At 42.7% G+C, this 13,167-nt stretch overlaps 1 protein-coding gene across 1 annotated transcript in view; it reads right to left on the bottom strand.

Moving 5' to 3' along the window:
* Positions 1 to 13,167, bottom strand: part of NCOR1 (nuclear receptor corepressor 1) — a 148,589-nt gene that overhangs the window by 127,693 nt on the left and 7,729 nt on the right.

Genomic DNA, 13,167 nt, shown 5'->3' on the forward strand with positions numbered 1-13,167 from the left:
GTGGATAAATGTCTGAGAATCAAATGTGATCTATTACAGAAACAAAAATCTACGGCTTTAAGTTTTGGGGCTGTAAAAAGTCAACTGTTAAAAAGATTCAAGAGTGGGGAGCCTGGCTGGCTCAGCTGATAGAGTGTGTGACTCCTGAGTTTAGGGTCATGAGTTCAAGCCCCACACTGGGCATGAAGCCAACATGAAAATAAAAATTTAGGAAAAAAAAAAAAAAGATTCCAGGGGCTCCTGGGTGGCTCCGTGGGTTAAAGCCTCTGCCTTGGGCTCAGGTCATGATCTCAGGGTCCTGCTCAGCGGGGAGCCTGCTTCCCTTCCTCTCTCTCTGCCTGCCTCTCTGCCTACTTGTGATCTCTGTCAAATAAATAAATAAAATCTTTAAAAAAAAAAAAAAAAAGATTCCAGAGTATCTATAAGGCCAGCATTTATGCAGAGGAAATATTATCTTCATTAAGTAATTCTGCCCCCAAAATAACAGCCTAAGAAGACATTCAGGATAAGAAAGCGTTCAAGGATGAACAAAGTGAGCTTATCACTTCAAGGAAAACAACTGCCAGTATTCGTGAAAATCAGAATTTTGGAAAAACTTTTACCTGCTTCCATGAGCTTGAGAGCTTCCCCATATTTAAAGACTTTTCTGGCAAGACTGGTGGTGATACTAACAATTGCTGAGTTTTTGATATTACATTATGAAGTATGTCAACATTTGAAATATCTGTATAATTCAATGAATCAGTGTTTTCCAAATGACCCATACAGAATGTTATAAAATTATTCATGAATATAATATTTACTTAAAGTTCAATACATTTTACTACAAATAAAGTACAGTACAACCCAATAAATGTTTAATGTGACGGAATATGAAAAGTTCACCAATACGGTTTCAGATCCTACACAACAATTAACCTTTAAAAACTGCCACTTGTCTGGGGCGCTTGGGTGGCTCAGTCGGTTAAAGCCTCTGCCTTTGGCTCAGGTCATGATCCCAGGGTCCTGGGATCGAGCCCTGTATCAGGCGCTCTGCTCCGCAGGGAGCCTACGTCCCCCCCCCCCACCCCCGCCGCCTGCCTCTCTGACTACTTGTGATCTCTGTCAAATAAATAAATAAAATCTTTTAAAAAAAAATTGCCACTTGTCCAGTTAGGGTGTGGTATCAAAGAATATCTACAATTATCTAAAAAGCCTATTAAAATACCCCTCTCTTTTCCAAATACATATCTTCACGAGATGAGCATTTCTTCACAAACTTCAATCAAACAATATATTGTAAGACTGAATGCAGTCTTTTGAGTTGAAAATTTGAGATTTGAGATTTGAGAATAAAGCTATCTTTTTTTAAGCCAGATACCAAAGAGGTCTGTAAAAATGCAAAAACAATGCCACTCTTCTCAAGTTTTGTTTTATTCCAGAAAACAGCTACTTAGCATAGAAAAATGTTTTTTATAGTGGCATATGGTATATTTATGTTATTTTACATGAATTAATAATATCTTTAAAATGTCCACTGTAATATCTAATATGGTAAATATCAACATATAGAACCCACATAAGCGAACACTCTTTGGAGTCCTAAATAATTTTAAAAGTATAAAGGATTCTTTTTCTTTAAGTTTTTTTTTTTAAGATTTTATTTATTTATTTGACAGGGAGAGAGAGAGATAAGGAGAGAGGGAACACAAGCTGGGGGAGTGGGAGAGGGAGGAGCAGGCCTCCTGCCGAGCAGGGAGCCCGATGTGGGGCTCGATCCCAGGACCCCGGGATCATGACCTGAGCTGAACGGAGACACTTCACAACTGAGCCACCCAAGAGCCCCAAGAGTATAAAGGATTCTTGAGACCAAAAAGTTTGATGACCACTGGCCTAGAGAACTAAGTCATCTTCAGAATGACTAGCATTAGTTGACCTAGAAAGGCCAGTCACACCAGGTCTATGCACACACTCCTTCTGGAGAATCTGCCCCTAGTTAAGGTGAAGCTTTGACACCACGTTTCTATCTACCGAACTCCCCCAGTGTCCAAGGGATGTACCACTTAGGTTCCTCACCAGGAATGTAGAATTGAGAACCACAGCTACAGGGAGCAGAGTTGCAAAGTTAGCTAGAGTAGGAGTCACAGTGAGGTTGCAGGGAGGGTTGCCAGAGAGGTTGCAGAGGGAGCAGAGAATGCCGGTCTAGACACAGACTAGAGCAGACATGCAGAGACAAAGGGAGCCAAGAAACCTTGCTGGCCCAGGAGACACAGAAGCAACTGCCCTGGCTTCTGAGTCTTTGCTCCAGGGTCAGTCCCATGAGAAGCTGCTGAACTCCTTTCCTTGACCTTGGATACCTGTTAAACTACCTACACAGTCCTACAGTGAGTCCTCCTTCACCTAACAGGGATGGAGGTTTTTACTTCTTAGAATCGTCAGAGCTCAGTTAAATCCTAAAATAACTACACAAACTTAGAAAAAAACCCAAATGTCATGTCCATCAAGTACTAAATAGATAAATAAAATCAGGTATATCCATACAAGAGAACATTATTCCACCAAAAAAGACTGTAACTTGGACAAACCCTGAAAACATTATGCAAAACTACAAGAAGCCGATCATAAAGTCCACACTTACTGTGATTCCTTTCATCTGAAAGTACAGGAGATGCAAATCTACACGACAGAAAGTAGATTCATGGCTGCTTACGAACCACAGGAGGGGAATGGAGGAATAGCAACTACTGCGGTAGAATATACATGAAATGTAGCATTTTAGCCATTTTTAAGTGTATAATTCACGTTGTTGTGTAACTACCACCACCATCCATCTTCAGAACTTGCTCGTCTTCCCCAACTAAAATTCTGTATCCACTGAACGCTAACTCCCCGTCCCTCTCCCCTCAGTCCCTGGTAACCACCATTCTAGTTTCTGTCTCCACGAACCAGACTACTCTAAGGACCTCACAGAAGTGCAATCAAACGGTCTGTTCTGATTGGATAACTGCACTTGGCACAGTATCTCCGAGGCTTATCCACGCGGTAACGTATATCAAACTGCCTACCCTGTTAGGGCTGAGTAATATTGCACTGTCCTGGAGCTTCTTTTTGAGGTGATAAAAAGCTTCTAAAATTGACTGTAGTGGGGCTCCTGGGTGACTCTTATCACTAAGCATCTGCCTTCAGCTCAGGTCATGATCCCAGGGCCCTGGGATCAGGCCCTGTGTTGGGCTCTCTGCTCAATGGGGAGTCTGCTTCTAACATTTACAGTACTTTCAAAAAGCCTAGTAGAAATACACATATTGGGGCACCTGAGTGACTCAGTCGGTTAAGCGTCTGCCTTCCACTCAGGTCATGATCCCGGGGTCCTGAAACCGAGCCTGCTTCTAGCTCCTTGTTCAGTGGGGAGCCTGCTTCTTCCTCTGCGGGCCACTTCCCCTGCTTGGTCCATCTCTATCTCACTGATGAATAAATAAATAAAATCTTTAAAAGGAAATACATATATAAACTAAGGAGAGGACATCCTAAGCACAACCCCAAAAACACAAACAATAAGACTCATATCTTAATCTTATCAATCGTTTCTGAACAGCAAAGACACCTCAAAACAGCACACTACAAACTAGAAAAAGTCGGGGTGCCTGGGTGGCTAGTCGATACAGCATGTGACTCTTGATCTCAGGGTCATGAGTTCAAGCCCCACACTGGATGCAGAGCTTACTTTAAAAAAGAAAAAAAAAAAAAGAGGGGCGCCTGGGTGGCTCAGTGGGTTAAGACGCTGCCTTCGGCTCAGGTCATGATCTCAGGGTCCTGGGATCGAGTCCCGCATTGGGCTCTCTGCTCAGCAGGGAGCCTGCTTCCCTCTCTCTCTCTCTCTGCCTGCCTCTCTGCCTTGTTGTGATTTCTCTCTATCAAATAAATAAATAAAATCTTTAAAAAAAAAATAAAAAAAAAGAATATTCATTTCAGAAAAAAAGGAAACTAGAAATGGCGAAATTTTGATGTAACAAATGTATTTATTTCCTACAAGTCAATAAGGAAAAAAATGATCATAACAGAAATATAAGACATGACAGAAATGTGGGATTAGCAAAGGAAATAAAATTAATGACACCAATTTCATCAATAATCACAATAAATAAATAAATAAATAATTTCCCCCAAATTGGCAAAACATTAAAAACAGTACCTAGTAATGGGACAGTCTGGAGAAAAACGCACTCTTTCACAGACTGATGTACGTGTGAAACGGATACCACCACTCTCTGAAGAAGGACAGCAACACACACTGTGAGCCTTGAAAACACACATATCCTCTGCCAGAGCGATTCCACTTCTAGGGATTCATGCGATTATGCAATACAGAGATACCTAAAGATGAATGCCCAAGATGTTCCTCAAGGAACTACCCTAAACATCCAATACATCAGCTCAGAAAATTGTTTTTGTTTTTTTTTTAAGATTTTATTTATTTGAGAGAGAGAGGGAGAGCACGGAAGGAGTGAGAGAGGGAGAAGCAGACTCCTCATGAGCAGAGAGCTCAACAGGGAACTCGATCCCAGGACCTGAGATCATGACCCCAGCCAAAGGCAGATGCTTAACTCACTGAGCCACCCAGGCGCCCCTAGAATTGTTTTTAAATGTTTAGGCAATGGGAAATTTTATGTAGAGTATGCCACAAAACATCCACAAACGTGAGAACATTTTGTTTTATAAAAGTATGATTTGTATATAACATTTCTATCTAATTTTCAGTATGTCTATCGTATCTTTTAAAGACCAAAGGCAGAAATGTCACATACCCACAAGTATCTACTGAGGAGTACGCTACTACATACCAACCTGGCTCTAATCACTGGCACAGAACGGCAGCTGCGACATGCCCTCCTACTGTGAAGTAACACAGACAATAATCAAGACATAACATGATGAACTGAAGGGCTATAAATAAAACGGGATGGAGGAGAAGGGTGAGGGAGACATTTCTGATGGGGTGATCACAGAAAGCCAGTCTCAGCCAGGCTGACACTTTACCCTGATTTCCTGAAACAGACCCAATTTACAGCTATTGTCCCAGTGCAGTTATTAATTGTGCTCCATTTCCTTCTCAAAACTGTCCCAGTTTGGATAACAAATTATATTCTAAGATGACTTTTGAGTCAAAGCTTGAAAGATGAGAATAAGAGACAAGAGCAATCCTTGGAGAGGAACCACAGCGGCCCTAAGGCAAAGCAAGGAGGCCTGAGGAGAGCGAGGGGGTGGGAGGGGTAGAGGCCAGAGAAGAGGAGAGGGAAATCGGCCTGTGGTTTTGCTGGTACATGTCTTGAAACCGAGATATCTCCCCCTGACTATTCGGAATATGAATCCCCTTTCTATCTTTATGTTACGAATATTTTCATCCAGAGTTCACAATTTCTTTCACATTTCTGAAGACCTTTTCTACTCCAAAGTAAAAAAATATTCTCTACCTTCCCCTCTGTACTCCTTTAAGGTGTGTGTGTGTATGTGTGTACGTGTGTGTGTACACACATATACCTAGTCCATGATCACCTAATTCTTTTTCCAAAAAATGGTAAGGTAGGGATCTAGTTGTATTTTCTTCACTAACTGACAGCTGATTACCCCAACAAGACCCTTACTGAACACATCTGTCTTTCCGCGCTGATCTGAAACACCATCCTTTCACAACCCAGCAACTTGTACACACGCTAAGGAGACTCACGCACTGTCCAAAAGCTCTTACTACAGCAGCGGAACCGGCCGCACACTCAAACTACACAACACTCCCCTCCTGCGCACCTGCATGGGCTCCAGGGGGAGGGGAGGAGCCCACACATGAGGTTCTTGGTGGGGCTGGCATTTGTTTGGTTTTTGGAAATAGGTATTATTGTATGTATGATTTTAGGGTTTGTAAAAGTACCCAGAGAAGGCAAGAAGGAAAATCTTCTCACCCTGGTCCCCCCGCTCCGTTGTCCTTCCAGAAGGCAACCACAGGTACTAGTTTCTAAAGTATCCTTTGGAAATATCCTACACACACACACACACACACACACACACACACACACGCACGCACGCACGCACTTCGCTCCCTACATAAACGGCAGCATGGTAGATACATACTGTTATACAGCCGCTTTAATCACTGAACCTATCTTTTTCAATACAGCATTCATGGTCATGAGGCTACCAAGAGCTTCTTCATTCTCTCTATTGCTATAGAGTATTTCACAATGTGAGTGTTCAGAAATATTTCATAAATGTTTTCCATGTAATTATGCTCTGCACCCCTAAGAAATGTCTCCGTGATCTGGGGCGCCTGGCTGGCTCAGTTAGTGGAGCCTGTGACCCATCTGATCTCAGGATTCTAAGTTTGAGCCCCACACGGGATGTGGAGATTACTTAAAAATAAAATCTTAAGGAAAAGAAAAAAAAAGAAATGCTTACATGATCTATCTCTGAACTCTCCTCCCAACACAGACATCTTAAGTAAATAAAGCTATAAATGGAATGGAGAGGCAAAAGGAAAGATCTTAGCTCAAGGTCATCCAAATTTTTTCCAACAGTGGTCCACATGATGACACACCCAGGTCCTACTGGTGGTGTTTGTGTCTGTGTTCTTCCGGTTCTCAGCAACGATGCATCCTGAGTTCAACACCTGATTCAGTGTCACTCAATTACAATTTGTCCATGTTTCCCTTTCGTCAGGAATCCTTCATGATATCCTAGTTTTGTGATGTGATTTTAGTGAAGTTTAACGTGAATTTCTCAAAAATAAGACAGAGTCAGGTACTATCAGCCCAACACAGCTGGCAAGAAAACATCAGCAAAATCAGAGACTAGCCCCTCTCGCACACACAGGTCAAAGAAGGCCCTACTCCTGGCCACAAGAGGGGCAGCCTGGAGACCACTACGTCTTCCCTCCTCAAAACTTACCCATAAGACACAAAGCAACAGTTGAGAGCAATAGTTGTTTCGGGGTTTTTGTTTAAAGATTTTATTTATTTATTTGTCAGAGAGAGAGAGAGAAAGAGAGCACACAAGCAGGCAGAGTGGCAGACACAGGGACAGAGAGGCAGAGAGAGAAGCAGGCTCCCCGCTGAGCAAGGAGCCTGATGAGGGACTTGATCCCAGGACCCTCGGATCATGACCTGAGCCAAAGGCAGAGGCTTTAACCGACTGAGCCACCCAGGCATCCCTTGTTTGTGTTTTTTAACCAGACTCTTACGCAGGAGCCAAATGTATAAAACCCATGGAGAAGAGATACTCCCATTCGATGAGAATGGGAACCTTCACAAGCTACCTCTTCGGTCCCCCCAAACAAGTCCTGCCTTCTGCCCTCTCTCCAGTCAGGGCTCACCAAGATACCTCTTTTACAAGACTTCAGTTTAACGTTAAGACTGAAGGGGAAAAGGAAACCTTAAGTGGCAGTTTCAAATTTTAAGTTCGGTCCTTAGCACCAAAACTCATTACCTTGGGGTTAGTTACATTCCTGATTCATGAATGTTTACAAACCCAGTCAAAGTTTTATGCACAATCCCCTCAGAACACTGACTATGTAACAATATTACAGGATGAGAATATACTAAAACTAGATGCATTTTAAGTGAGAAGAGCACATTCCATCTGAATTTGTTTAAGGGGGGGAGGGGAGGGGGACACTGAATCTAAACAGGCTCCATGTTCAGCTCAGGGTCTGACACAGGTGGGCTCAATTCCACGACCCAGAGATCATGACCTGAGCCAAAATCAAGAGTTATATGCTTAACCGACTAAGCCACCCAGGCACCCCACATTTCATCTGAATTTTATGAATAAACCCCAAACTAGTCTCATTTGTTTTGTAAACAGGCAATAAAACATAGTAAAATGAAACTGGTCTACTTAAATTCCTTTTTTAATCTTCCCCTACAAAAGTTAAAAAGACAGACATCAATTTACTCAACAGGAAACTTCTCTCGCATCAACAAAATTTCAAATATAATCCCTCCCCACCCCAAAAATAAAAGTCCAATTCCCTCTCACCAGGAACTCCTGGCTTTTGGCCTACAATCTTTGCATAACCAAAATGTACTTGGACAGGTTTTCAAGGTGGCCTAAGCTCTCTTGGAAAAAATAGCTAAAAATATACTTCACTGTGGCGGGACTGCAAATGCCTCTCCAGATAAGCAAGAATCCACCCAGGGTCACAACAGAGGAGAAGCCCATGTTTTCCCAAAGCAAAAAAAAAAAAGGACCCTACAAAATACACAATTCAATTTTCTTTTAAATGATCAAAGAATAAAACCTTTTGATACAAAAGTATGGGATAGGAGAATGGCTTCTGTGATACCGCAAGTGACAAAATATTAGTTATTAACCTGAGACAAATCAGGTCAGACGAATTCTCATAAAGCAGCCCAGCTCTAAGTCCAAATCCAAAAATATTTTAAGCAAGGAGAGGCTAAGGGCCACCCCCTGGGATAGCCCAGCTACCTAAGGCTCTCCAGACTGGTCATGGCTATGAAAGTGGGCCTCCTGGGGCGCCTGGGTGGCTCTGCCAGTTAAAAATCTGCCTTCAGCTCAGGTCATGATCCCGGGGTCCTGGGATGGAGCCCCATGGTGGGCTCCTGGCTCAATCGGGGAGCCTACTTCTCCCTCTCCCTTTGCCCCCCCACACTCGTTCCCTTTCTCTCCCGCTCTCTCTCAATTAAATAAAATCTTTTTGAAAAAGAAAGCAACCCTCCTGAGCCCATCTCAGAGGCCAGTCTTGAGCAGAAACCCTAGAAAGCAAGTGGATTCTGTAATATGTATGAGGTTGGAGGGGTGTTGAATTCACGACTAAAATTTCTCCTGTAAAATAAACTAATGCATTTGTCCCTCCAACAAACAAACAAACAAACAAAGGGGCTACTCCAAGGAAAGACCATTAACAAAGTATTTATTTTACTCGTAGGCTCTTTTGAACACCTCACTTAGAAGACATATAAATGAGAGCTAAAGAAAAAAAGACCTCTCCGGTTCAACTATCTGACCCCAATCAAGTATGATATTAAAAGAAACATTAGTAAGGACATAATTATTTGATTACTCTAATACAGGCATTCAACAAATAACTCCTGAACTTGAGGCGGGAGGAGGGGGGCTGCTTTCACCTACATAAAGTGAGAAAAGAAAAATTTCCCAAGGCAGCAGTCGTAGACAACAACGCCACTGAGAACTGTGTGGTACAGCTGCACTATACTGAACCAATTCTCTGAGCAACATTCATTCCAGCAACTATAAGAAATGAATATACTGGGGCACCTGCGTGGCTCAGTCGTTAAGCGTCTGCCTTCGGCTCAGGTCATGATTCCAGGATCCTGGGATCGAGCCCCGCATTGGGCTCCCTGCTCAACGGGAAGCCTGCTTCTCCCTCTCCCACTCCCCCTGCTTCTCCCTCTCCCACTCCCCCTGCTTGTGTTCCCTCTCTCGCTGTGTCTCAGGTCATGATCTCAGGGTCCTGAGATCGAGTCCCGCGTCAGGCTCTTTATTCGGCGGGAGCCTGCTTCCTTCTCTCTCTCTCTGCCTGCTTCTCTGTCTATTTGTGATCTCGCTCTGTCAAATAAATAAATAAAATCTTTAAAAAAGAAAAGAAAAGAAAGAAATGAATATACTGCAGAATTAATAGACAGGATGATAACTACGAAGAATTTTTAAAGTTACCATTTACTGAGTCTTTGTTATGTACGAGGCAGTATATTAAGAGCTTGGCCTGCAAGGAGCTCACCTAAAACACTAGTTCCATTATTATCCCTAATTACGGCTTTTGAGAGCCCGAGTAACTTCCCCAAGGTTTGTTTGTTTGTTTGTTTGTTTGTTTTTAACTCAGAAACCAATCTCTTAAAGATCTTATGGTGCTGTCTCCCCCTTGACCCACTAACAGAGACTGCTACAGGTTATGAAGCAAAATCAAACAAGGCTACTGAACAGCCTATTTCTAAGGCATACACCACAATACGGTAGGAAAAAAGCAACTGACTTAAACTTTATTGAAATTCTATACAAAAACAAAGCCACCAGACGCACGTGAGGGCAGGAACCGACTCTTGCTCACAGGGCCTCCCCAGCCCGAACAGCACTTAGCTCTCAATTACGCCCGTTCCAATAGCAAGTCCTGTTCTTCCTTCCACAGACGCACCCCAAGCCCCCCCCCATCTCCGCTACCCTCACCATCACTACAAAAACAACCCTAACTGGGGGCGCCTGGGTGGCTCAGTGGGTTAAGCCGCTGCCTTCGGCTCAGGTCATGATCTCAGGGTCCTGGGATCGAGTCCCACATCGGGCTCTCTGCTCAGCAGGGAGCCTGCTTCCCTCTCTCTCTCTCTGCCTGCCTCTCTGTCTACTTGTGATCTCTCTCTGTCAAATAAATAAATAAAATCTTTAAAAAAAACAAAAAAACAAAAAAAAACAACCCTAACTGGACTTCCCACGTTAATACTTCTCCCCACTCAAAAAGCTGTATGAGCTCGGGGCGCCTGGGTGGCTCAGTGGGTTAAAGCCTCTGCCTTCGGCTCAGGTCATGATCCCAGGGTCCTGGGATCAGGCCCCACATCGGGCTCTCTGCTCCGCGGGGGGCCTGCTTCCTCCTCTCTGCCTAGTTGTGATTTCTCTCTGTCAAATAAATAAAATATTAAAAAAAAAAAAAAAAGCTGTATGAGCTCTTTAAAACATAATCAGAGCATGTCACTCTTCTGCTTAAGACTCTCCAGGGGCCACCACACACTTTAAATAAAATCCCAACTTCTCACTCTGGCCCACAAGGCCCCACCTGATCTGGCCTGCTTCCTCTCCAGATTGCTCAGTAGGCCCCAGCAACATGAGCTTCCTTCCAGTCCCTTCATCCTGCGCCAGGACCTGACTTGCCTCAGGACTTTGTCCTTCTTTACTCTCTGCCTGGAATGCTCTTCCTGGCTCATTCAACTGGCTGACTCCTTTTTTTATCAAACTTAGCGTTTCAGTTCCAATGTCATCTCCTCCCAAAGGCCTTTCCCAGCCACTTATAAAGTGGGTTCCCATCAGTTATTCTCAACCATGTAAGCCTTTCTTTTCCTCCTTTATAAATTAATCCCAACCTGAAATGGATTTGTCTGTTTTATTTCATTATACTCTATCCTCCCCCACTAGAATATAAACTGTTGGATTCCCTACTGTATTTTTTGAACAACAGAAGTTAAGAGGGACATGTGGGTGGCTCAGCTGGTTAAGCGTCTGCCTTCACCTCAGGTCATGATCCCAGGGTCCTGACCTCACATTAGGATGACCCCACATTAGGCACCCTGCTCAAGGGACGGCCTGTTTTTCCCTCTCCCTCTACTTATCCCCCTGCTTATGCACTCGCTCACTCTCTCTCGCGCGCGCGCTCTCTCTCTCTGTTAAAGAAATAAATAAAATGTTTAAAAAGGAGAAGAAATGGATAGAACTTATTTGAAAAGTTTGAAAACCTACTGAAGAACAGAAAAAAAGTCTATTTGAACAAAAGAAGAGGAAGTACATAAAGTCAATCTTCTAAAATTAACCTCTAAATTTTTGGTATTTCTAGTCAATATGCAGTATTCCCCATAAAAACCTCAGCAAGATGTCTTATTGAGCGTCACAGAATAATTCGAAAGTTCATCTGGGAAAATACATGGACCAGAATTATCTAAGTTTAGGGAAAATAACAGAGTAATGAAGAGGGGACCTATCAGCTTTAAAATTATAAATCTGTAGTGGTGTAGTCAGTCAGTCAGTTAAGCAACCAACTCTTGGTTCCACCTCAGGTCATTGTGAGATCAAGCCCCACGATAGGCTCCAGGTTCAGCAGGAACTCGGCTTGAAGTTCTCTCTCCTTCTTCCTCTGCCCACACCCCCACTCTCCAAATGCACCCTCTACACTCTCTCTCTTACTGAAATAACTTTTTAAAAAGAAGCAAATAAATAATAAAATTATAAAACAGCAATTTAAAGGATATGAGATCAAGGGGCGCCTGGGTGGCTCAGTGGATTAAGCCACTGCCTTCGGCTCAGGTCATGATCTCAGGGTCCTGGGATCCAGCCCCACGTCGTCGGGCTCTCTGCTCCGCAGGGAGCCTGCTTCCTCCTCTCTCTCTGCCTGCCTCTCTGCCTAGTTGTGATTTCTCTCTGTTAAATAAATAAAATATTAAAAATAAATAAATAAATAAATAAAGGATATGAGATCAAGAACATAATAAATTAGAAACAGTTCTGAACAAAGTTAGTAAACGACAAAAGTTGCAAATTTAATCAGTGGGCCGCTCACACAACTGGCTAACTATCTGGAGGAGAAAACATACACACATTCCCCAAATATCTCTACCTCATTTCCTAGAAGAAATTCCAGATGGATCAAAAAAATAAGAAGTGAAAAAATAAGAAAGAAAAAAAAAATGAAAGTTTAATTAAAATCTGGGGACTTCTGTCTAAAAAATACAAAAAGGTCAAAAGTCTTCCTCTAGCTTACATGCTTCACTCACTCAGTTCTTACAACAACCAATACTTCCAGTTTCTTGGGTTTCACTTCAGAAATATCCTATAACATACAAGTAAATATGTATACATTATTTTTCCTCTTTAAAACAATCAGTAGCATACTGTGCAATTAATATTCCTCACGTTACCTTTTTAGTTTAATAGATGGGTGAATATTTTAAATTTTAGTGTAAGGATGTCTTTCTCAGTAGAGCATCAAACAGAAGCCATATATGGACTACTAATGAAGACAGCTAGCATTTATTATTTACTTACTATGTGTCAGCCTCTGTGCTAAATGTTATCTTACATTATCTCCAATCTAAAAATAAACAAACTAGGAGTGCCTGGGTGGCTCAGCCAGTTAAGGGTCTGCCTTCTGCCCAGGTCATGATCCCAGGGTCCTGGGATTGAGTTCCACATGGGGGGCTCTTTGCTCAGTGGGGAGCCTGCTTCTCCCTCTGCCTACCACTCCCCCTACTTGTGCTCTCCCTGACAAAAACAAAACAAAACAAAAAAATCTTTTAAAAATAATAATTTAAAAAATAAGGAAACTAAGGCTTAAAGAGGTTAGGTAATGTACCAAAGGTCACACAGTCAGCACAGAGCAGGACTGGGTATATCAGATTACATAACAACACAAAAGGGAGGGGCACTGGGTGGCTCAGTCTGTTGAGTGTCGTGACTCTTGATTTTGGTTTG

Source organism: Meles meles, chromosome 18 (genome assembly GCF_922984935.1).
Source record: "Meles meles chromosome 18, mMelMel3.1 paternal haplotype, whole genome shotgun sequence".
NCBI classification, from domain to species: Eukaryota; Metazoa; Chordata; class Mammalia; order Carnivora; family Mustelidae; genus Meles; species Meles meles.